The following is a 27,142-nucleotide window of genomic DNA, read 5'->3' on the forward strand; positions in this document are numbered from 1 at the left end:
CTCGAAGGCCCTGGCCACTGCGAGCTGGGAGCATCCTCCTGTCTACTATGCGGGGGGGAGGGGAGGCTGATGTTAGGGTGATCCCCTGCCCATGTAGTATTTGTGTCTGAACAAGCCTTCAGGTGCCTGACCCTGAGTGCTTTATTAAAGAGACAATACGCTCATACACTCAGGCGCACACACATGCCCTTCAACACACACACACACACTGTCACACACTCCCCTCAACACACACACTCCCTCACATAGTCCCCCCAACACACACATGAGGGCTCCCTGCATCCAGGTCACTTTCCCCATCTGGGCTGTGCTGTGAGGTGAGCAACAGGAGCTGCTGCTCTCCTGCCCTCTCCTTATGCAGCCCAGGCAGGGAAAGTGACCTGGATGCAGGGAGCCCTGAGCTCACTCCTTGCTTCCCCCTCACAGCCCTCTAGAGGTGCGGGGAGGCGGGCACAGGAGCAGCAGTCCAGGGAGGGAGCGAGCAGCAATGCCAGCTGCTCCGTCACTGCATCCTGCTCAGTTTTCCCATGTTGGTGCTGGAGGGGGATGCAGAGGTTAGGGGCACTGTAGGGGGTGGGGTGAAGAGGGCACAGTTCAGGGGTTAGTGGCACAGGAAGGAGGTGCAGAGGTAGGAGTGAAGGGGTGCAGTGATTAGGGGCACAGGAGGGGAGTGCAGGGATTAGGGGCGAAGGGGGCACAGTGCATGGGTTAGGGGTGAAGGGAGGGTGGGGAGCCCATGGAGGCAATGGGATTGCAGGTGCACCATGCCCATGGGGGCCAGGGGCACCAAAATGCAAGTTTGCCCAGGGTGCCATTTCCCCTAAGGCCGGCCCTAACACGAGATTGCCCCTCTCAGGGCCCTGTGGCCTGTGGGATTCCTGCAGCACCTCCCACACAGGGCCCTGAGAAAGTATATGAAAAAGATTCTCTGTGTCAGCAAGTGTGTGCATCTCCCACATTCAAACTGTTTCAGCTCCTGGCCTTCTCCTGGTGCCTTTTCGGGCCTTGCAGTGAAAATGAGAGAGTGAGCGAGGGTGGGGGAGAGCAAGCGACAGAGGAAGGGGGGATGGAATGAGTGGGGGCGGGGCTTCAGGGAAGGGGAGGGACGGGGAGGCAGGGCAAGGGTGTTTGGTTTTCTGGAATTAGAAAGTTGGCAATCCTAGGCACAGTCTGGTCTTTAATGCTAGGACTTATCCTTCAGTTTTCCTAGGAGTCTAACACATGTTAGGAAAGGTTAAGAATTGCCAAGAAACTGTGGCTTGACCAGGAAGTTCATTACCTGTAAGTGGAATACCCAGAGGCCTGATCAGATCCAGCTATGTAAGCAATAGCTAATATTGCATAAAATTAGGAAGTCCCCATGAATCTGCCTCTCACCAGACTATAGTTTTGCCCTTGAGAATTTGAAAAACAGAATTGTTCTAGAGCAAATCAGTTTCTACCACACCTGAGAGAAGAGCCAGGTCACAATACTTCATTTACCCTTTTCACACCCCAAAAAAAAGCCAACATACAGCCAGGCCCAGATCCTCAAAGGTATTTAAGCACCTAACATTCATTGAAATCAACGTCAGTTTGAGAATCTGGGCCCAAGTTCTTAAAGGGGAATAAAAGAAAAATTAAACACCTTGAATCATGATGAATTTAAAATGATCATTTCTAAAATATAGTGCAAAATATTACCCTGGTGAAACATTTTCAGAATGTATAGTCTATGTGCAGGAGCACAGAACATTACCTTTGAATTTCCTACCTTTTGTTGGTTTCAAACCTCATCTTCAGTGCTCCCATGATGACATTTTTAGTATTGAAATTATTTGGGATAATTTTAAGAGAAAGGGAAAAGATGCACAACTGTATTGAAAAATGTCATACCCAAGATTTTTCCTGACCTGAAGAAGAGCTCTGTGCAACTCAAAGCTTGTCTCTTTCACCAACAGAAGTTGGTCCATTAAAAGATACTACCTCACCCACCTTGTCTGAAACATAAGATAATCCTTCAGAGATTTTTTTTTTTTTACAGAAAGAAGGTGGCTCTTCTCAAGTTTTTATAGGAGGGTGATTTGCTTTGAGAGGCTATAAAAATACTACTTTGCACTTCCTTGTAATGCCAAGATCAAAGTGCTTTATAGACATTCATCAATTAATCCTCACAAGCCCTCTGTGTAGCTTTTAAAACCACCAGTTTACAAATGAAGAAACTGAAGTACAAACAGATGAGGCCTCTTCAGTCTTATTTCCTTCCTCCCACCTCTAACCAATGCTTGCTGCAAGTTTCATTGTAACTTCATGAAAAATTACTACTACTAAGCATTCACAGCCTTAGGAGCCCATTTTTCCTTAGAATTTAAAATTGATGTGTCTGCTTTTACATGATGGAACTACGGAGAGGGCAGCCAAAAAGCATACAAAAAGAAAATAGCAAAGTGAAAATAATATTTAATTTTACTTATATTCTTCCCATTATTTCTACATTTGAGGTATCTAGATAGACTTATGTGTAGTGCTGGGGAGGAGCCGGTGGTCATGGTACATGTAAGTACCAATGACATAGGGAAGGGTAGGAGAGACGTCCTGAAGGCCAAATTTAGGCTGCTAGGAAAGAGACTGAAATCCAAGATCTCTATGGTAGCATTCTCAGAAATGCTTCCAGTTCCACGCGCAGGGCCAGGTAGGCAGGCAGAGCTTCAGAGTCTCAATGCGTGAATGAGACGATGGTGTACAGAGGAGGGGTTTACATTCATTAGGAACTGGGGAAACTTCTGGGATGGGGGGGAGCCTATACAGGAAGGATGGGCTCCACCTAAACCAAAGTGGAACCAGACTGCTGGCACTTAACATTAAAAAGGTTGCAGAGCAGTTTTTAAACTAAGAGATGGGGGAAAGCCAATTGCTGCAGAGGAGCACGTGGATCTGACAGAGACTTCTCTTGGAGGAAAGTCTATTGATAGAGATTATCTAGGTTCTAGTCAGGACGAGAGGATGGAAGAGGATAAAGTATGGGCCAGACCAGATGAGAAATATTCACATAAAAAAGAATCTGACACATCAGAAAAGGGCAGACAAATAAACAGTGGCAAGTTTTTAAAGTGCTTGTACACAAATGCTAGAAGTCTAAATAATAAGATGAGTGAACTAGAGTGCCTCGTGTTAAAGGAGGATATTGATATAATAGGCATCACAGAACCCTGGGGAGTGGGGACAATCAATGGGACACAATCATTCCGGGGGTACAAAATATATCGGAAGGACAGAACAGGTCATGCGGGGGGTGGGGAGTGGCACTGTATGTGAAAGAAAATGTAGAATCAAATGAAGTAAAAATCTTAAATGAATGCACATGTTTCATGGAATCTCTATGGATAGTAATTCCATGCTCTAATAAGAATATAACAGTACGGATTTATTATCGACTACCTGACCAGGACAGTGATAGTGACGATGAAATGCTAAGGGAGATTAGAGAGGCTATCAAAATAAAGAACTCAATAATAGTGGGGGGTTTCAATTATCCCCATATTGACTGACTACATGTCACCTCAGGACAAAATGCAGAGACAAAATTTCTGAATACTTTAAATGACTGCTTCTTGGAGCAGCTGGTACAGGAACCCACAAGGGGAGAGGCAACTCTCAATTTAGTCCTGAGTGGAGCGCAGGATCTGGTCCAAGAGGTAACTATAACAGGACTGCTTGGAAATAGTGTCCGTAATATAATAACATTTAACATTCCTGTGGTGAGAAGAACACCTCAACAACCCAACACTGTGGCATTTAATTTCAGAAAGGGGAACTATGCAAAAATGAGGAGGTTAGTTAAACAGAAATTAAAAGGTACAGTGACTAGAGTGAAATCCCTGCAAACTGCATGGACATTTTTCAAAGACACCATAATAGAGGCCCAACTTAAATTTTTACCCCAAATTAAAAAACACAGTAAAAGAACTAAAAAAGAGCCACGGTGGCTTAACAACCATGTAAAAGGAGCAGTGAGAGATAAAAAGGCATCTTTTTAAAAGTGGAAGTCAAATCCTAGTGAGGCAAATAGAAAGGAGCATAAACACTGCCAAATTAAGTTTAAAAACGTAATAAGAAAAGCCAAAAAGGAGTCTGAAGAACAGCTAGCCAAAAACTCAAAAGATAATAATAAAATGTTTTTTTAAGTACATCAGAAGCAGGAAGCCTGCTAAACAACCAGTGGGGCCCCTGGACGATCAAGATACAAAAGGAGCACTTAAAGATGATAAAGTAATTGTGGAGAAGCTAAATGAATTCTTTGCTTCAGTTTTCACAGCTGAGGATGTTAGGGAGATTCCCAAACCTGAGCCGTCCTTTGTAGGTGACAAATCTGAGGAAAATGGCAAATGAAATTTAATGTGAATAAATGTAAAGTAATGCACATTGGAAAAAATAACCCCAACTATACATACAATATGATGGGGGCTAATTTAGCTACAACTAATCAGGAAAGAGATCTTGGAGTCATCATGGATAGTTCTCTGAAGACGTCCCCGCAGTGTGCAGTGGCAGTCAAAAAAGCAAACAGGATGTTAGGAATAATTAAAAAAGGGATAGAAAATAAGATGGAGAATATCTTATTGGCCTTATATAAATCCATGGTACACCCACATCTTGAATACTGCATACAGATGTGGTCTCCTCATCTCAAAAAAGATATACTGGCACTAGAAAAGATTCAGAGAAGGGCAACTAAAATTATTAGGGGTTTGGAATGGGTCCCTTATGAGGAGAGATTAAAGAGGCTAGGACTTTTCAGCTTGGAAAAGAGGAGACTAAGGCGGGATATGATAGAGGTATATAAAATCATGAGTGGTGTGGAGAAAGTGAATAAGGAAAAGTTATTTACTTGTTCCCATAAGAACTAGGGGCCACCAAATGAAATTAATGGGCAGCAGGTTTAAAACAAACAAAAGGAAGTTCTTCTTCACACAGCGCACAGTCAACATATGGAACTCCTTGCCTAAGGAGGTTGTGAAGCCTAGGACTATAACAGGGTTTAAAAAGAACTAGATAAATTCATGGAGGTTAAGTCCATTAATGGCTATTAGCCAGGATGAGTAAGGAATGGTGTCCTTAGCCTCTGTTTGTCAGAGGGTGGAGATGGATGGCAGAAGAGAGATCACTTGATCATTGCCTGTTAGGTTGACTCCCTCTGGGGCACCTGGCATCGGTCACTGTCAGTAGACAGGATAATGGGCTGGATGGACCTTTGGTCTGACCCAGTATGGCCATTCTTATGTTCTTATGTACATAAGTGACATAGGAAAGAATTAGGGTACAACTTTTTGCATATATGACAAAACAGGAAGGTGGCCAGCTGGTGTGTGTGTTTGTTTGTTTGTTTTGAAAATATATAAAAATAGTGGCAGGGTTATGGAAGATATTTTGAGACCTCTATAAATATTCATGGTGACACAAGTGGTTATAACTAGGAATAACTAAACACAGTTCAGAGAATTTTAAGCTGAATATCAATCAAGAAAAAAATCTGCATGTTAGGAAAGTAGAGGGGAATCATACACCCCTCATACATCCATACAGGGACAAGGCCTTCCACATGCATATCTACTCCTAAATTGCAGAAGGGAATTAGATATCACCACAGCATCTCCCAGACCTCACAAGAGCCTCTACATAGGTCCATGGATCATGATGTGGTAGGAGATGGGCATTGAGTGGGGGGACACATGCATCATCCTTCCACTGGCCCTGTGGAGGTTACAAGGAAATGTTCATACAGCCCCAAGTTGCAGGGGGCATAGAGCTGATGTGGAGGCAGAGAGTTTCCTCATAGATGGTCCTGGACTCCTTGGGATTCACACACAACCTCCTTGTTGTCAGGCTGGACCTTGAAGCCAGTTTTGTAGGGGTGCAAACCCCACTCTCCCAAAGAAACAATCTGCAAGGGGAGCCTTGAAGTTTTCCTCCCCAAGTCTTGCTGTGGACAGAGTGCTCCAGTACAGTGTGACATCTTAGGATGCGGAACAGTCTTCCATAAGAAGTGGTAGAAGCCTCACAACCTGGAATATCAAATTAAACTGGACAAAACAGGGAGCGGGTCAGGTGTATCTTGTACTGACAGGAGGAGTGAGTGAATGGCCTAACAGGTTTTTCCAACTGTAGTTTCAGTGATTCTGTGTCAAGGTATGGAATGTGGCTATTTTTAGGCAAGAGTGTGAGCCATGCTAATTGAATAAAAGTTGGGCACACTGTAACTGGAATACAATTATGCTGTACAGCCCTGATTTATAGAACTCTGGTTAACTGAAATCCTACGTAACCGAAATGAAGTTAGGTTCCCCATGTTTATGGCCTCCCAAGCCTGGATTGCAGGAAAGAGAATTCTCATTAGCTGTGCTGACCAGTTGGCTTTAAAATGCTGCAGATGTACAGTCTGATGCCTTGACAGAGAGATGGCCTTCCCAAAGCTGGATGGCATTGTCTTTGCAGTGCTCTATCTTCGGGAGACAAGGTCACCAGATGTTTCCAAATCCACTAGCTCAAGCAGACTGGGAACCCTATTTTACTGAACCCCATTTTTCAAAGGGGTTGGATATCAGGTGTCATTTTAGTAATCTGGAGCTGCACTGAATCTTTATATATTTATGGCCACATTGAGCCCTAGTCCTATACGTGCAACTCCCATGAACAGTAATATGACTTGTGTGCATCTTTTGATGGCAACAGGAGCTCTGAGCAGGGATTAAGGGAATGATAAAAGCTTTTCCATTCTCCCTTTCCCCTCCCCAAAAATTTCTTTCCACATGTTCAGATTCTTTCCCTGACCCAGGATTGGGCCCTTTAACTGTATATAAAGTGAATATAAAACAGCCTCTGGTGAGCTATAGCCCTAATTAGAAAGAAAATTAACAGGTATTAGATTAGCAGAATCCCCGCCAGTAAAGTATGTAGGGGATATCATTAAAGAGGCAGACCTTTTCTGTGTTTTATGTTCCACTGAAGTTGATCACCTTTTTAATTACTTCTGCCATTATGAAAAGCTAACTGGATTCTTTAACTTAAAAGACTAGGACAGAATAGCAGAGAGGTTCATAAATCATCTTGGAGGACAAAGAGAGAAGGGGGAGTTTTATATCTACCACTTTCTTTTCCATCACAAAAAGTGTTCTGCTTAAGCTGTTTGCTTGTTTTCCCCCCTGAATGGTTAGTAATTATAGCCTCATCATTCACAGTGCTGTAGGTATGGTTTTGTTTGCACTCCCATTGTATACTCCTATTTTTCTAGGTTTAGAATTGGCTCTAAAACGAGCTCCAAGCTGAAACTTGTTACACATGGCCTAAACCCAGCTGTGAAATATTCTGAATTCCATTGTACCATTTTTCAAAGAAAATTTAAAAAAATCAGTTTGACCCTTTATATCAATAATGTGCAAAAATTACATTTTTCTGGTTGTCAAGTGTCCAGTAGAGTGGGTGCTTCTGTTGCCCCTTCCCTACTTTTTAGGTTGCAATCTAGATCTCTATTCTGGTCCTTCATTTCTCTTCCCTTTCATTCCTCTATAAGATTCCTGGCCTTGGTATTAGACCCACATCCCAGGATAGCAAGTGCCACAAACATCTAGTGGAGTTATCAAATGAAGCTCAGAGTCAGAATGGAACCTCTAGTTCCCAAATTCTTCAGGGAGAAATTGGGTATTTATTTATTTGTAATTAGCATAATCTTTAACCTGAAGAATCTTAATACATCAGAAAGGAAATTATAATTCATAATGAAAATCTTGAAATCTACAAATTGTGCAGATTTCCTGACTTCAGGAAATTCATTCAGCCCTGCACATGCTGATCAGCCCTGCGCAGACACTGATCTTCAGGTTCACTTATGGCCAGAAACTTGTCAGTGGAAGTCCCTTCTATTTGGCCTAACCTTGTTACCAAATATATACAGAGAGTTCCTGATTGCCACTCTGAGAGAGAAAGGGATGTATTTCTATATTATTCTGTGTGATGTCTTGGTTTGAGCCCCTTCTGGATGGAACAAGATACTAAATTTAACAGTTCAATTTCTTCATCCCAAAGCTTTCTAGTAAATTTCCAAACTTTTAGCACATTTCACACTATCCAACACCCAATTGCACAAGAGAAGAGAGAGAACTCAATCAGGGAAGTGAACGGGCAGGTTCATATCCACAGCATATCATCATTCAAAATTGAGCCTTCGTAGAATGCTGATATTCTGGACAGGCCTGCTGGCTTTAGCAAGGCTTCGTGTGTCCTCTGCAAAAATTTCTAGTTGCCATCTCCAATCAAGTGACTCCAGCAACACTGAAAGATATTTTTCCCTTGAGACACGAGCTTCAAATATTGACATCCAATCAGAAAACCAGACCAAGAGATGGCCACTACAGATACCATCTGATTTGGCTGGGGAGTTTAACTATCATATCATGTTGTCCAGGGCAAGTGGATCTACAAATAGACAAATCAAAGTATATATTTGCCGAACTTGCCATTCAGCTAGTGCTCCTGGCCTTGAAACAACATGTGACTCATCAACATGTTAGGAGGAGCAAGGAGGGGAAAGGAGGAACACAAAATCATCATGCCTGCAAACAGAGGCAATATTGCTAATTAGGTGGACAGAGTAAACACTAGCCTTGCTTCAGGACCTATGCATCAAAAACCAATGCAATGAGGAGGTAGAAAGTCTGAGAAGGCAATCAGTGACTCCTGTAGAATGGAAATGCTTATCAGTCCATGTTCCACTGCCTGTTGCAGACATTTGAAATACCAATGTGGATTTTTTTTTACAATCAACAAAATACTAAGACTCAATTTTCTTCTCCAGATATAGAAATTTAGGGGGGAAAGTTAGGAATGCACTCTTCCAACCCTGGGAAATTGGTCTTCTACATAGCTTTCCTTCTTTTTCTGCTGATATCCAGAACTCTAAGAGAAGTAAGACAAGAGAATGCATCAGGAATATTACTGAATCTGTTCTGGCTCCTGCAGCCCTGGTTTTTGGAACTGTTGAAATTATACTTCCATTCATTTATTTAGCTGCACACATCTGGTAGCATTCATTACCTCAAACATCCTGGTCCTTCCAGAAACAGGCAAACTGTCCGGCCACCTGACTGTTGAAGAGACAACTAAAGTGATTGAAACACTCCTTTCTCCAAGACAGAGGTCTACTAACTCAGTATTCCAGGGTTTAGAATAAATTTTGCTCAGCATGCCCAACTAAAGGTAATCAAGCCCACGTCAGCCAAATCTCAGGCAGGGCTTGCAAATGTGCCTTGGCAATTCCGTCCATTATTGGAATGAACAAACCTTTCTGGCTTCATCTCACCCTCACTTATTGCTGCTCAAAAATAAAAAGATCCACAAGACAGCCACAAGTTGACTCATGTTGGTGCTGAATACTCTTACTAAACCACCCTTCAAGCTGCTGGTGGGTGACATGGTGTGAGTTGGGTGCCCTGTCAAGGAAGACTCCACACTCCAACTTCAACTCCATAAAAAGGGTGCTTTGCTTAGGTTCTGCATTCATACCAGAAGTGATTGCTTCTTTTCGCAGCACATAGGAGATGGTGCAGAATGTTGGGAGGATTAACTCAGTACACCTAGGACAAACCCAGTGGCATATGCTTGATGTCCACAGGGCAATTAAAACCATGTTTATCAGAACAAAGCAATTAGGAGATCCTGTTAGTATTACCTGCTACCAACAACCCAGAAAAACATCAGTACCTTCAACCGGAAAAAACCTGATATTATCCTTGCTGGAAAAAATATTGTATTAAAGAAGCCTACCATCTACCAAGACTTTAACCCTCCAAAATCAGCTATTGCACAAAAGCCCTAGTCAGTATCTACTGTACGGGCTGAAAAGATTTTTCATCATACAAAGAAATATGTCATCCATCTGCCGACCAGACCGGGAGATTCAAGAAGTGTGCTGCCTGCCTGAAGCTAGAATCCAGGATGTGACCGAGTGTTTGCTGAGACTCATCAAGACCTCGGACAGCTACCCCTTCCTACTTCTTCATGTGGGCACCAATGATACTGCCAAGAATGACCTTGAGCAGACCACTGCAGACTACGTGGCTCTGGGAAGAAGGATAAAGGAATTTGAGGCGCAAGTCGTGTTCTCGTCCATCCTCCCTGGAGATGAATGCGTGGTTATGCAGGTGGTGTCGGAGAGAGGGCTTGGGATTCTTCAACCATGGGATGCTGTTCCAGGAAGAAGGATTGCTAGGAAGAGATGGGATCCACCTGATAAAGAGAGGAAAGAGCATCTTCGCAGGCAGGATTGCTAACCTAGTGAGGAGGGCTTTAAACTAGGTTCACTGGGGGATGGTAACCTAAGCCCAGAAGTAAGTGAGGAAGTGGGATACCAGGAGGAAACACAAGGAGGGTACTATACAGGAAGCTTCCTGATTCATACTGAGAAAGGGCAATTGGCTATTTATCTTAGATGCATGTAAACGAATGCAAGAAGCCTGGAAAACAAGCAGGAAGAATTGGAAGTCCTGGCACAATCAAGGAACTGTGACGTGATTGGAATAACAGAAACTTGGTGGGGCAGTTCACATGACTGGAGCACTGTCATGGATGGGTATAAACTGTTCAGGAAGGACAGGTACAGTAGGAAAGGTGTAGGAATAGCATTGTATGTAAGAGAGCGGTATGATTGCTCAGAGCTCAGTTTGAAACTGGAGAAAAACCTGTTGAGAGTCTTTGGGTTAAGTTTAGAGGCGAGAGCAACAAGGGTGATGTCTTGGTGGGCATGTGCTAAAGACCAGCAGCTCAGAAGGATGAGGTAGACGAAGCTTTCTTCAGACAACTAACTGAAGTTTCCAGATCACAGGCCCTGTTTCTAATGCGAGACTTCAATCACCCTGACATATGCTGGGAGAGGAATACAGCAATGCTCAGACAATCCAGGAAGTTTTTGGAGAGTGTCGGGGACAACTTCCTGGTGCAAGTACTGGAGGAACTGACTAGGGGCCGTGTTCCTCTTGACCTGCTGCTTACAAACAGGGAAGAATTGGTAGAGGAATAGAAGTGGGTGGCAACCTAGGCAGCAGTGACCATGAGACGGTTGAGTTCAGGATCCTGACAAAAGGAAGAAAGCAGAGTAGCAAAATACAGACTCCGGACTTCAGAAAAGCAAACTTTGGCTCCCTTAGGGAACGGATGGGCAGGATCCCCTGGGAAGCTAATCTGAGGGGACAAGGAGTCCAGGAGAGCTGGCTGTATTTAAAAAAAATCCTTATTGAGGGCACAGGAACAAACCATCCCAAAATGCAGAAAGAATAGCAAATATGGCAGGCAACCAGCTTGGCTTAACAGTGAAATCTTCAGTGAGCTTAAACTCAAAAAGGAAGCTTACAAGAAGTGGAAATTTGGACAGATGACTAGGGAGGAGTATAAAAATATTGCTAAAGCATGCAGAGGTGTAATCAGGAAGGCCAAGGCACAATTAGAGTTGCAGCTAGCAAGGGATGTGAAAGGTAACAAGAAGGGTTTCTACAGGTATGTTAGCAACAAGAAGAAGGTCAGGTAAAGTGTGGGACCCTTACTGAATGAGGGAGGCAACATAGTGACAGATGATGTGGAAAAAGCTGAAGCACTCAATGCTTTTTTTGCCTCAGTCTTCATAGACAAGGTCAGCTCCCAAACTACTGCACTGGGCAACACAGTATCGGGAGGCGGTGAGCAGCCCTCAGTAGTGAAAGAACAGGTTAAGGACTATTTAGAAAAGCTGAGCATGCACAAGTCCATGGTCCAGATCTAATGCATCCAAGGGTGCTGAGGGAGTTGGCTGATGTGATTGCAGAGCCAATGGCCATTACCTTTGAAAATTTGTGGCGATCAGGGGAGGCCCCGGACAATTGGAAAAAGGCACATACAGTGCCCATATTTTAAAAAGGGAAGAAAGAGAACCCGAGGAACTACAGACCGGTCAGCCTCACTTCAGTCCCTGGCAAAATCATGGAGCAGGTCCTCAAGAATCCATTTTGAAGCACTTGGAGGAGAGGAAGGTGATCAGGAACAGCCAACATGGATTCACCAAGGGCAAGTCATGCCTGACCAACCTGATTGCCTTCTATGATGAGATAACTGGCTCTGTGGATATGGGGAAAGTGGTGGATATGATATATCTTGACTTTTAAAAGCTTTTGATACAGTCTCCCACAGTATTCTTGCCATCAAGATAAAAAAATATGAATTGGATGAATGGACTATAAGGTGGATAGAAAGCTGGCTAGATTGTCAGGCTCAACAGGTAGTGATCAACGGCTCGATGTCTAGTTGGCAGATGGTATCAAGCAGAGTGCCCCAGAGGTCAGTCCTGAGGCCGGTTTTGTTCAACATCTTTATTAATGATCTGGATGATGGGATGAATTGCACCCTCAGCAAGTTCGCAGATGACACTAAGCTGCGGGGAGAGGTAGATAGGCTGGAGGGTAGGGATAGGGTCCTGAATGACCTAGACAAATGGGAGGATTGGGCCAAAAGAAATCTGATGTGGTTCAACAAGGACAAGTGCAGAGTTCTGCACTTAGGAAGAAAGAATCCCATGCACCACTACAGGCTGAGGACCGACTGGCTAAGCAGCAGTTCTTCAGAAAAAGACCTGGGGATTACAGTGGACAAGAAGCTGGATATGAGTCAGCAGTGTGCCCTCGTTGCCAAGAAGGCCAACGGCATATTGGGCTGTATTAGTAGGAGCATTGCCAGCACATCAAGGGAAGTAATTATTCCCCTCTATTCGACACTGGTGAGGCCACACCTTGAATATTGCACCCAGTTTTGTTCCCCCCACTACCAAAGGGATGTGGACAAATTGGAAAGAGTCCAGCAGAGGGCAACAAAAATGATTAGGGGGCTGGAGCACATGACTTATGAGGAGAGGCTGAGGGAACTGGGGTTATTTAGTCTGCAGAAGAAAAGAGCGAGAGTGGATTTGATAGCAGCCTTCAACTGCCTGAAGGGGGGCTCCAAAGAGGATGGAGCTAGACTGTCAATGGTGGCAGATGACAGAACAAGGAGTAATGGTCTCAAGTTGCAGTGGGGGAGGTTTAGGTTGGATATTAGGAAACACCATTTCACTAGGAGGGTGGTGAAGCACTGGAATGGTTACCTAGGGAGGTGGTGGAATCTCTGTCCTTTGAGGTTTTTAAGGCCCATCTTGACAAATCCTTGGCTGGGATGATTTGGTTGGTGTTGGTCCTGCTTTGAGCAGGGGATTGGACTAGATGACCACCTGAGGTCTCTTCCAATCCTAATATTCTATGATTCTATGTCAGATGGCTATCTGGCCATCTACTCAGACATTCGGCAGGCACAACATAGAGCCTTGGCAGGAGTCTCTGTTGGCAGGGGGGCACCACATACTGTGGTGTCTCAGAATCCCTAAGGAAATCAAACTTCTTTTGGTGCAGTTACGATATTGAGGTTTCACTGCTGTAACAATCCAGTGATTGCAAATGGGAAGCCTGGATATGAAAAAGAAAATTGTTCCTCAATAGTTTTTCCTCATGTCTTCAGGCTCGCTGTCCGACCCCTGCCTTAATTGACATATATTTAAAGTTACATTTGACCTTGCAGCTTGTTCTGCTCTGTAAATGGATCTCTAAGGAAAAGAGAATGTAACATTTTAATATACTGTTAATGCAGCCAATAAAAATTATTGGAATATATTTCAGCTTTAGAAGCAGTCTCAGCTGTGGTGTTTCCCAGAAAGAGGAGCCAAACTTTCTTCTTATGATTTACAGAGCTGAGGTAAAATCCTGGTCCGACTGAAGTCAATGGGAGTTTTGCCACTGATTTCAATGAAGCCAGGATTTCTCCCCGTCCTTCTTCCTACAGCTGCAGAGCAGAGGAAAATTCATCACTGAAATGGTGAGCTTGGATATTTGGAAAAGAAAATCCATCTATCAACAAATTCCTCAGAACCACAGGTCTAACACAAAAATAATTATATACGTTTTCCCAAACTTTCGGAGAGAAATTCCTTCCAGTTTCAAACTTGTCGATAGGGTGTTTGATTGGAATGTAGGGTTTTTTTTCCCCTTTCTAAGTGAAAAGTGACTGAAAATGTAAGTGACAGTGCAAACTTAACTATTGCAGTAGCTGTACCATTTGCATCTATAATAACCTTGATCCCCTCAGTGTGGCATTAATCATGTAGAAGACGAATCAAGAAAGGCTCACATTCCCTGTTATAAAGAAGGCCAAAACCTCCATTTGGACAAGAATTTCCTGTATCACAGCTAAAGTCTATCAGACACTCTACATTAGGGGAGCCAAACTCATTTCATATGGCGGGTCTGAACTGATACTCTGCTACTTGGAGTGGACCACATTCAGCAAAAATTATTAAAATAGAAATAGATAAAGATAAACTATCGTGGTGATCACTCACATTTAATTTAGATTTTACTGATACTGCTGCTCCCCAAGACCTGGCATGTCTTAGGGTATGTCTACACTACGAAATTAGGTCGAATTTATAGAAGTCATTTTTTTAGAAACCATTTTTATACAGTCTATTGTGCGTGTCCCCACACAAAATGCTCTAAGTGCATTAAGTCGGCGGACTGCATCCACAGTACCGAGGCTAGCATTGACTTCTGGAGCATTGCACTGTGGGTAGCTGTGGGTAGCTATCCCACAGTTCCCGCAGTCTCCGCCGCCCATTGGAATTCTGGGTTGAGATCCCAATGCCTGATGGGGCAAAAACAGTGTTCTGGGTACATGTCGTCAGCCCCCCCCCCCCCATGAAAGCAACGGCAGACAATCATTTCATGCCTTTTTTCCTGGGTTACCAGTACAGACGCCATACCACGGCAAGCATGGAGCCCACTCAGCTCACCGTCACCGTACGTCTCCTGGGTGCTGGCAGATGTGGGACTGCATTGCTACACAGCAACAGCTCATTGCCTTTTGGCAGCAGATGGTGCATTACGACTGGTATCCATCGTTGTCATGCTCCTGGGTGCTCTTTTAGGCCTCGGTGAGGTCGGTCAGGGGCAGGGGCGGCTCTAGGATTTGCGCTGCCCCAGGCAGGGTGGTACGCCACGGGGGGCGCTCTGCTGGTCGCCAGTCCCGTGGCTCCGGTGGACCTCCCGCAGGCACGTCTGCGGGAGGTCCACTGGAGCCGCGGTCCCAGCGGACCTTCCACAGGCATGCCTGCGGGAGGTCCACCGGAGCAGCCTGCCACCCTCCTGCGGGACGCTGCCCCAAGCGCGCGCTTGGCGCGCTGGGGTCTGGAGCCGGCCCTGGTCAGGGGCACTTGGGCAGACCTGGGAGTGACTCAGCCAGGTCATTCCCACCTTCTGCCGAGTACCCAGGAGATGATGATGGCTAGCAGTCATACTGCACCGTCTTCTGGCAAGCAGCCAGGAGATGACAATGGCTAGTAGTCATACTGCACCATCTGCTGCCAGCCTAAGATGTAAAAGATAGATGGAATGGATCAAAACAAGAAATAGACCCGATTTGTTTTGTATTCTTTTGCTCCCCACTCCCTCCATGAAAACAATGGCCTGCTAAACCCAGGGTTTTGAGTTCAATCCTTGAGAAGGCCATTCTGTGTGACAGTTGTTTGTGTTTCTCCTTGATGCAAAGCCACCCCCTCTGTTGATTTTAATTCCTTGTAAGCCATGTTGTAAGTCGCCCCTCCCTCTGTCAGAGCAACGGCAGGCAATTGTCTCGCATCTTTTTTCAGTGCAGACACCATAGCACCAGGAACATAGAGCCCGCTCAGATCACCGGGGCAATTATGAGCACTGTAAACACCACGCACATTATCCTGCAGTATACACAGAACGAGAACCTGCCAAAGCGAAACCAGGGGAGGAGGAGACGGCAGCACAGTAACGAGAGTGATGAGGACATGAGCACATCATGTTGTTAATGGGGCAGGTTCATGCCGTGGAACACCAATTCTGGGCCTGGGAAACAAGCACAGACTGGTGGGATAGCATAGTATTGCAGGTCTGGGACAATTCCCAGTGGCTGCGAAACTTTCGCATGCATAAGGGCACTTTCATGGAACTTTATGACTTGCTTTCCCCTGCCCTGAAGCACCAGAATGCAAAGATGAGAGCAGCCCTCACAGCTGAGAAGCAAGTGGGAATAGTCCTGTGGAAGCTTGCAATGCCAGACAGCTACTGGTCAGTTGAGCATCAATTTGGAGTGGGCAAATCTACTGTGGGGGCTGCTGTGATCCAAGTAGCCAATGCAATCAAAGAGCTGCTGCTATCAAGGGTAGTGACTCTGGGAAATGTGCAGGCCCTAGTGGATGGCTTTGCTGCAATGGGATTCCCTAACTGTGGTGGGGCGATAGACAGAAACCATATCCCTATCTTGGCACCAGAGCACCAAGCCAGCAAGTACATAAACCAAAAGGGGTACTTTTCAATGGTGCTGCAAGCACTGGTGGATCACAAGGGACGTTTCACCAACATCAACATGGGATGGCCGGGAAAGGTACACGACGCTCGCATCTTCAGGAACTCTGGTCTGTTTCAAAAGCTGCAGGAACAGACTTTCTTCCCAGACCAGAAAATAACTGTTGGGAATGTTGAAATGCCTATAGTTATCCTTGGGGACCCAGCCTACCCCTTAATGCCATGGCTCATGAAGCCTGGACAGTAATCAGGAGCTGTTCAATTATAGGCTGAGCAAGTGCGGAATGATGGTAAAATGTGCATTTGGACGTTTAAAAGCGCGCTGGTGGAGTTTACTGACTCGGATAGACCTCAGTGAAACCAATATTCCCATTATTATTACTGCTTGCTGTGCACTCCACAATATCTGTGAGAGTAAGGGGGAGACATTTATGGTGGGGTGGGAGGTTGAGGCAAATCACCTGGCCGCTGATTACTCACAGCCAGACACTAGAGCGGTTAGAAGAGTAGAGGAGGGCACGGTGCGAATCAGAGAAGCTTTGAAAACCAGTTTCATGACTGGCCAGGCTACGGTGTGAAAGTTCTGTTTGTTTCTCCTTGATGAATCCCCACCCCGCTTGGTTCACTCTACTTCCCTGTAAGCTAGCCACCCTCCCCTCCCACCTTCAATCACCGCTTGCAGAGGCAATAAAGTCATTGTTGCTTCACATTCATGCATTCTTTATTAATTCATCACACAAATAGAGGGATAACTGCCAAGGTAGCCCGGGAGGGGTGGGGGAGGAGGGAAGGACAAGGCCACACTGCACTTTAAAACTTAAAATCTTTAAAACTTATTGAATGCCAGCCTTCTGTTGCTTGGGTAATCCTCTGGGGTGGAGTGTCTGGGTGGCCAGAGGGCCCCCCCACCGCGTTCTTGGGCATCTGGATGAGAAGGCTATGGAACTTAGGGAAGAGGGTGGTTGGTTACACAGGGGCTGTAGCAGCTGTCAATGCTCCTGCTGCCTTTCCTGCAGCTCAACCATACACTGGAGCATATGAGTTTGATGCTCCAGCAGCCTGAGTATTGACTCTTGCCTTCTGTCAGCAAGCTGACACCACCTATCATCTTCAGCCTGCCACTTACTCTCTTCAGCCCGCCACCTCTCCTCGCGTTCATATTGTGCTTTCCTGCACTCTGACACTGTCTGCCTCCATGCATTCTGCTGTGCTCTGTCAGTGTGGGAGGACAGCATGAGTTCAGAGAACACTTCATCCCGAGTGCGTTTTTTTCGCCTTCTAATCTTCGCTAGCCTCTGGGAAGAAGAAACATATGCAGCTGGTGGAGGGAAAAAAAGGGAGAGATGTAGTTAAAAAGACACATTTTATAGAACAATGGGTACACTCGTTCACGGTAAACCTTGCTGTTAACATGACATAGCACATGTGCTTTCGTTACAAGGTGGCATTTTGATGGTTTCTACCCTCCCCGCAACATGTGGCTAACAGCAGGAAACATTTCTGTTCAGCCACAGGCAAACAGCTCAGCAGGAATGGGCTCCTCTGAATGTCCACTTAATAAAACCATCCTATTTCAATAAGGTGACCATGAATGATATCACTCTCCTGAGGATAACACAGAGAGATAAAGAATGGATGTTATTTGAATGCCAGCAAACACCAGGACCATATGCTTCAATGCTTTGTTCTCGAATGATTCCCAACTATGTGCTGCTGGCATGGTGTGGTAAAGTGTCCTACCATGGAGGATGGAATAAGGCTGCCCTCCCCAGAAACCTTTTGCAAAGGCTTTGGGAGTACATCCAGCAGAGCTTTATGGAGATGTCCCTGGAGAATTTCCACTCCATCCTCAGACATGTTAAAAGACTTTTCCAGTAGCTGCACTGGCCACAAATGCCAGGGAAAATTAATCATTAAACACGCTTGCTTTTAAATCATGTCTAATATTTACAAAGGTACACTCACCAGAGGTCCCTTCTCCGACTGGCAGGTCCGGGAGGCAGCCTTGGGTGGGATCGGGGATTACTGGCTCCAGGTCCAGGGTGAGAAACAGATCCTGGCTGTTGGGGAAACTGGTTTCTCGTCTTCCTTGCTCTGAGCTATCTTCAACCTCCTCATCATCATCTTCCTCATCCCCAAAACCCACTTCCGTGTTGCATCTTACTCCATTGACGGAGTCAAAGCACAGGGTTGGGGTACTGGTGGCTGCACCCCCTAGAATGGCATGCAGCTCATCATAGAAGTGACATGTTTGGGGCTGTGACCCAGAGCGGCCGTTTGCCTCTCTGGTTTTTTGGTAGGCTTGCCTGAGCTCCTTAATTTTCACAGCACTGCCACAAGTCTCTGTTATAGCCTCTGTCCTTCATGCCCTTGGAGACTTTTTCAAATGTTTTGGAATTTCGTTTACTGGAATGGAGTTCAGCTAGCACGGATTCGTCTCCGCATACAGTGATCAGATCCTGTACCTCCCGTTCGGTCCATGCTGGAGCTCTTTTGCGATTCTGGGACGCCATGGTCACGTCTGCTGCGCGCCACGCTGGCAAAACAGGAAATGAAATTCAAAACTTTGCGGGCCTTTTCCTGTCTACCTGACCAGTGCATCTGAGTTGAGAGTGCTGTCCAGAGCGGTCACAATGGAGCACTCTGAGATAGCTCCTGGAGGCCAATAGCGTCGAATTGCGTCCACACTACCCCAAATTCAACCCGGCAAGGCCGATTTCAGCGCTAATCCCTTCGTTGGAGGTGGAGTAAAGAAATCGATTTAAAGAGCCCTTTAAGTAAAAAAAAAAAAGTGGGCTTCGTCGTGTGAACGGATCCAGGGTTAAATTGAGGTAATGCTGCTAAATTTGACCTAAAATCATAGTGTAGACCAGGCCTTAGTTTGAACCAGTGCTTCAGCATTTGGAGCAACTGACTGGGCTATCTTGGGTATTGAGTTTAGGTGCGTGTCACTTAGTTGTGAACTTAGTTTAGATTTGCTGATATTTATGATGGATAATATTTGTTCACATGTTACATGCTTCCAGACATGGAAAGAATTCTTGATGCAAAATACTTCTGTTTGGGATAATTTGATCCAAGATATTGATAAAACTTGGAAACAACAATATTGGAAAACTCGACTTTCAACACAGTGTCACACTGCAGTTCAATATGTTTCATTTGAAGCTCTTCTGATATATCATGCATACTGACAAAATAGTGTGGCAAAAATTGCAAACTTGGTCTCTGAAGTCATAGAATCATTCCTGAAATTTCTTTCTCAGTTCAACAATTTTGCCCAAGTACCTTTCTGTGGTATCATCACACAGAGTCATATAGTGACTTCAAGGAGGGAAAATGTGCCAAATTATACTAGGAAAATTGTTTCTCTGACAGCTAAAGCTTAATTTCAAAGGTTCAAATGTTGTCATAGTATTTTGTCACTACTTGGTTGCACCCCTGCATTCTTGTGTTGAGCAAGTTCAGATGCTCTGTAATATGTACTATGAAAGTAAGGTCTTGAAGCCATTCATTGTTTTGTAATTCAGGAGTATCTTTCCCTTTCTGATCCATGGTAAGTTGGCTCTCACCATACAATTCAAAAACCGCTTCAACAAAGCTCCCTGACTGGGGTTAGGTTTATACTGGGGGAGGAGGGGTCGACCTAAGATACACAACTTCTGCTACGTATCTTAGGTCAATTTACCTGGCCATGAGGATGGCGGCGAGTCGACTGCTGCCGCTCCCCCGTGGACTCCGCTTCCACCTCTCGCCATGGTGGAGTTCCGGAGTCGATGGCAGAACGATCAGGGATTGATTTTATCACGTCTACATAGACACGATAAATCAAACCCCACTAGATCGATCACTACCTGCCGATCTGGATACCCTTAGCCACTGAGCTTCAGTGTGATGCGGCAGTCCACGATGAATGTCTCATTCTTCCAACAGACAGCAGAACTGCCTGTGGTTTAGACCTCTAGCTCAAATAAGGTTTAGCGTTTAAACAAGCATGTCCATCACATGATTCATTTTCAAAGTTTTACTACAGAGAGCTTCTTGATGTAAAATGCAATGAAACTGTATGCAGTGAAAATTGCTAAACTGCTGGCTATGGTTGATAGTTTGCAATCTGGCCTTCAATTTTGTCACAACTCCAGCTTTCTTGATCTCTATTGAGGGTGCCTAATCTGTAGCCAGAGTCACAGCTCTTGCCAGTCCACATCCAATTTGTTCAGCACTTCCACCAAGCTGCCGAAAAAGTCATATGCTGTCATAGTCACCAATGATACAAGCTCCTCTGCTACCCACTTGTTTCCATCAACTCCACGAATGAACACTGCTAGCTGAGAGATGTCACTTACAACTGCAACTGAAAAATTAGCACAGGATTGTCCCAAAGTTGACCATTCAAATTCTCAGCTAAATCATTGATTCTCTCAGCAATTGTGACTGAGAGGCAGATATTTACAAAGCTTACTGCTTATCTGGACACACCATTTCTGCAGTTTATGGCATGCAGTTCCTCAGAAATGCTCCCACCGAAAATGTTTTTTAATGACACAGCTATTTCACGGGCAATCACTTAGCTCGCTTTAGCAGCATCACTTTTATGACAAGCATTAGTAAACACTGATTGCTGGTTTTTCAACAACTGTGCTAATTCAAAGTATTTATCTTTGCTTAACTTTCCTATGTACTTATCATAGTTCTCTCCATGGTTTGCTTCATAGTGTCATCAACTGTTGTGTTCTCTTACCACAGCTACCTGTTACTTACAAATCAAGCACAATGGCTCTCCAGTCATGTCCACAAAGAAATAAGAATTCTCCATTTCTCTTGACGTGCACAAAACTCTTGATCTACCTTTCTCTTCTTGGGTAAAGACATGATGGTCACTTGGCAGAAGCTGAATAAAGAAACAGAGGAAGGGAAGGCCCCCCCTTTTCTTTTTTGTATTTTTAAATTTTTATTTAAAGAGGAATCTGCCCGTCTACCAGCTGCAATAGGCATTCACCCTTTCAGTTATTTGAAGTTTCCTTTTCTTTGACTTGCCAGGCTGTAATATCTACTCTTCAGCCTGTGGGCTAGTGCTCTTCAGTGCCATTTTCTGTTGCCCATACACCTGCCAGCTTCCACCAGACTTATGCCTCTCCAGCACTCTTATATGTGACCAAGTGGTTCTACCCCTGTAAGCAAGGTTTTTCTGGATTGTCATGCTGGAGTCTGGACAATGGGGGATGTGATTTTTAGAGTGCATCTGTGTGTTGCGCTCTAAGTCCCCCATGCAGACCCTGCTGGTGTGCACTAAAAGTTCCTTAGTGTGCATTGATGTAGTGTGCATTGATGTAGTGCATTGACTGCTTGCATCCGAAGAAGTGGGTATTCACCCACGAAAGCTCTGTCTGTTAGTCTATAAGGTGCCACAGGATTCTTTGCTGCTTCTACAGAACCAGACTAACACGGCTACCCCTCTGATAATTGATGTAGTCCTATTCGAAGCAGGACTACATCAATGCGCATTAGGAGGGTCTACATGGGGAAGTTAGAGATGCATTCTAATGCACTGGTGCATTCTACAAATCACACCCTGTAGTAAGTACTCTGGGATCATGTAGACAAGCCCAGTAATTCATGAGAAATCCATTGGCCAGATGAAACTGTTCCATGGCCTGGTTTTGATACCCCTGCTCTATAGTCTACAGAAGACTTTGAAGCAAAGAAATCTTTCTCCAACTGGTAAAAAAGGCAAAGCAAAATCCTGGATGCAAAAAGAGATAAATAAATATAATTGGACATATCCCTCAGAAGACAGAAAGCTGCAACAGTAGCTGCAAAAGACTTGAGGGTGCAAGTTTCCTTTTTATCCAACTCTTCCAGCATACCTTGACTCATACATAAAAACCAAGGGTAAAACAAAAATAAGGAGCAACCCCTAGAGGATTTTTTTTAAAATACAGAAGTCTGAGTGCTTTGAAAAGCAGTTTAAAAATGCTGCACGTAGTTTGAGACAACACTGACTTTCTCTTCTTTTCAGATCCCTGCTTTAGGGTGAAGGGTCATTACCAAATTAAGGACAAGAGAGTTTCAGATAAACAAAATAATCCTCTTGATATATTAAACCCATTCATAAAACATGTAAAATACAATTAAATATTGTATACAAGTGAATCCAAAACACTTCTCACTTGTAAACCAATGTTTTAGAAGCAATTTTTACACAAAAACACAGAGTTTGAACTTCTTATTGAAACCTCATAAGACAGGAACTATCCAAAGTTTTATCATTTCTGTAAACACTACAGGTGGAAGTCAAACTCAAACATCTTAATGGGTCTAAATCAAGGGTTGGAGGGGGTGGCAGATAATCTCCATCCAAGAATATTAAAGGAACTGGCACATGAAATTACAAGTCCATTAGCAAGGATTTTTAATGACTCTGTGAACTCGGGTCATACCCTATGACTGGAGAATTGCTGATATAGTTCCTATATTTAAGAAAGGGAAAAAAGTGATCCAGGAAACTGCAGGCTGGTTAGTTTGACCTCGATTGTATCTAAGGTCTGGGAACAAATTTTGAAAGAGAAAGTAGTTAATGACATGGAGGTGAACAGTAATTGGGATAAAATACAACATGGTTTTACCAAAGGTAAATCACGCCAGACCAATCTGATCTTCTTTGAGAAGATAACTGATTTTTTAGGCAAAGGAAATGCAGTAGATCTAATCTACCTGGATTTCAGGAAGGCATTTAATAAAACTGCACATGGGAAATTATTAGTTGAATTGGAGAAGATGGGGATTAATATGAGAATTGAAAGGTAGATAAGGAACTGATTAAAGGGGACACTACAACAGGTCATACTGAAAGGTGAACTGTCAGACTGGAGGGAGGTTACTAGTGGAGTCCCTCAGGGATTGGTCTTGGGACCAATCATATTTAACAGTTTTATTACTGACCCTGGCACAAAATGTGAGAGTGTGCTAATAAAATTTGCAGATGAAACAAAGTTGGGAGGTATTCTCAATACGGAGGAAGATCAGAATATCATACAAGAACATCTGGACAACCTTGTAAACTGGAGTAATAGAAATGGGATGAAATTTAATAGTGTAAAGTGCAAGATCATGCATTTAGGGACTAACAACAGGAATTTTTGCTATAAGCTAGGGACTTATCAGTTGGAAGCGATAGAGGAGGAGAAAGACCTGGATGTATTGGTTGATCACAGGATGACTATGAGCCATCAATGTGAAGTGGCTGTGAAAAAGGCTAATGCAGTCCTAGGACGCATCAGGTGAGGTATTTCCAGTAGAGACAGAGAAGTGTTAGTGCCATTATACAAGTCATTGGTGAGACCTCATCTGGAATACTGTGTGCAGTTCTGGTCTCCCATGTTTAAGAAAGATGAATTCAAAGTGGAACAGGTGCAGAGAAGGGCTACTAGGATGATGTGAGGAATGGAAAACCTGTCTTATGAAAGGAGACTCAAAGAGCTTGGCTTGTTTAACCTAACCAAACAAAGGCTGGGGGAAAATATGATTGCTCTTGATAAATACATCAGAGGGGTAAATACCAGGGAGGGGGAGGAGTTATTTAAGTTAAGCACCAATGTGGACACAAGAACAAATGGATATAAACTGGTCATCAACAAGGTAAGGTTTGAAATTAATGAAAATTTCTAACCATTATAGGAGTTCTGGAACAGCCTTCCAAGGGAAGCAGTGGGAGCAAAAAACCTAACTGGCTTCAGGACTGAGCTTGATAAGTTTATGAAGGGGATGGTTTGATGGGACTGCCTGTGATGGCATGTGGCCCTTCAGCAACTTCCAGTAGTAAAAATCACCAATGGCCAGAGATGGGAGACTAGATGGGGAGGGCTCTGATTTACTCCAGATAATTCTTTCCTAGGTGTCTGGCTAGTGGGTCTTGCCCACATGCTCTGGGTCTAACTAATCATCATATTTGGGGTTGGGAAGGAATTTTCCTCCAGGAGAGATTGGCAGAGACCTGGGAGGGGGAAGGGGGCGGGGCTCACCTTTCTCTGCAGCATGGAGAATGGGTCACTTTCATATTTAAACTAGTGACAATGGTGAATTCTCTGTAACTTGGTCTTTAAACCATGATTTAAGGACTTCAGTAACTCAGCCAGAGGTTAGGAGTTTATTACAGGAGTGGGTGGGTGAGGTTCTGTGACCTGCAATGTTTAGGAGGTCAGACTAGATGATCATGATGGTCCTTTCTAAACATAAAGTTTATGAGGACTAAATAATCCCCATGGCTGTGAGAAAATACTCCAACATTGCTACGAGTAACAATTGACGTCGGTAGTCAAGTGACGTACTGGAGAATGAAATGTTGACCTAGAGCAGGAAGCAATAATTTTGGTTCAAGAGTAAAAGATACATATCTAGCTCTGATGTATCTACATACATGTATCTTACATCGTATATAACCAGATATATGTATATTTTGCTAGATACACATATATAGCTATAGACCCCAAATTCTTCTCTCTTGGTGAAATTCACATGTGGGCAGAAGACTCCCTATCACTGAAGCTCCATTTAGGTCTAGGGTAAGTAGAACTTAAATAAAGGGGAGACCTTGTGCTGGCTCTCTGCCCAGGGGTGAATTTCACCATCTATCAGCAGGGCCGTCCCTAGCTTTTTTGGTGCCCTACACGGCCCCCCCGCAGGGGAGCTGTGTGGGGCCCCAGACCTCCGTGGGGGACGGGGGCTGGCCACTTCCTGCAGGAAGTGGAGTGACCTGGCCCCAGCCTGCTCTGCTCCCCTGGCTCCCAGTTGCACTGCCAGCAAGTGCTGGGGAGCGGTTCCCCCCCTCCACAGGCCTGGGAGCCAGGAAAGTGGAGCAGGCTGGGGCCAGGTCACTCCACTTCCTGAAGGAAGTGGCCAGCCCCTTCCCATGGAGGCCTAGGGCCAGCTCCCCCAACTCCCACCTGCAGAGGCCTGGGGCCCCAGGCTGCTCTGCTCCTCTGGCTCCCAGGCAGAGCCGGCTTTAGGAAGTGCGGGGCCCGATTCAAATAGTTTTGACGGGGCCCCGGCAGGGATGACTCACCCGGTGGAGCTCCAGGTCTTCGCTCTGGGTCTTCCACGGCACTGAAGGACCCGCCGCCAAAATGCAACTGAAGACCCGGAGCGAGTGAAGGACCCGCCGTCGAAGTGCCACCAAAGACCTGGAGCGTCGACGGGGGAGTAAAAATTAAAAAGGCCTAAGCTAGGCGCTCTTCTTTAGGGCACGGGGCCCTCTTAGGCACGAGGCCCAATTCAGGGAAATCGGGGGAATCTCCCTAAAGCCAGCCCTGCTCCCAGGCTTGCGGGGAGGTGGGAACCATCCCCCCAGCACTCGTCGGCAGCGCGGCTGGGAGCCAGGGGAGCTGAGCAGGCTGGGGCCGGGTCACTCCACTTACCACGCGATGAGTGCAGGGTCGGGCCCGGCTGCAATCTTCAGGGGAGTGGGGGCAGGGCTGAGGCAGGGCAGGAACGGGTGGGGCTGGGGTGGAGCAGGGGTAGGGGCCTGGGGAAGAGGCAGGGCAGGGGCTGGAGCAGCATGCAGCTGTGCAGGGCACCAGGAAATGTGGTACCCCAAATTTCCTGGTGCCCTACGCAGCTGCGTGCTTTGTGTATGGGTAAGGACGGCCTTTTCTATCAGTGACTGACCTTACAGTGCAACTCTATTCTAAGAATCCCAGCCCAAGGAGAAAATGCATCTGTAAAACACCTAGTCGTTCGTATAAAAGTAGTGCCCTTCCATGAGACTTGTCTTCTTGGAAAATGAAACACTAAACACCTTCTATGAAAGGAACAACTACAGTTTAGGAAAAGGAATCTTCAGCATTTTCCCCCCATGTCTGCTTTTCAGTAGCTGTGCCAGCACTTTGTGAGCAATGAAACACACCATTTCCATTCTCATTCCCTGTGACAACAGAGAAAGGGTATGTGTGGTTATAGAATCACACAGTCTCTCTGCAGATTGTGAGGTTTTTCTTTATTCCTTAGTCTTTGCCATTTGTCTATAATCTGCAGCCCAGCTTCCCTGGGACCACAGAGGAGATGATGGACTTTATATAGATCTTCTTTGGGACTGACTGAATCCCAGAGTAACATCTAAACACTTTTGTGCTCCACAACTACGTAACCTCACAGCTGAATATCAGTGACAGCAAATAAGTTTCAGCTGAAAAAATAAAAATCAGACAGAAGAAGAAGCACTAGTCTCAACCTCAAAAATCTAATTTAAAAATTAAAGGAAAGAAAATGAAGAAAATAACAAAATCAGTCAGGGAAGAGTCAATGCTGAATGTATTCCAGACATTGATAAGGCCCTAGGTGTGCCATGTTCTTAGCCTTGGTGTCTGAGTTTTTCTAAAGTTTTAAAAAAACTATATTCTTTCGTTGTTGGATGAATCTATTTGAAGGCTCTTTCACGATTTATTATTTTCACTGGAGAGGGCACAGAGCCATGTTTTTATAAATGTTTGGCCACTGTGTTTGGTATCTGAGCTGTATCTCATGCACTGTTTGTCATTTCACACCACTTAGAACAAATCCCATCTGGCTAGACTCCTAGTCCTGTGGACTGTGAGTCATGGATATTAAATGACCATCATGTGATCTTCTGCATGCTGCTATGAGTAGTGCATGACATTGTGAAGTTGTACAGTATCTTATCACAGAACAGCATCTGGAGACCAGGGGATCAATATAAATATACAATTTAAGCACAGACATTT

The sequence above is a fragment of the Mauremys reevesii genome, linkage group 2 (assembly GCF_016161935.1).
Source record: "Mauremys reevesii isolate NIE-2019 linkage group 2, ASM1616193v1, whole genome shotgun sequence".
Lineage (NCBI taxonomy): Eukaryota > Metazoa > Chordata > Testudines > Geoemydidae > Mauremys > Mauremys reevesii.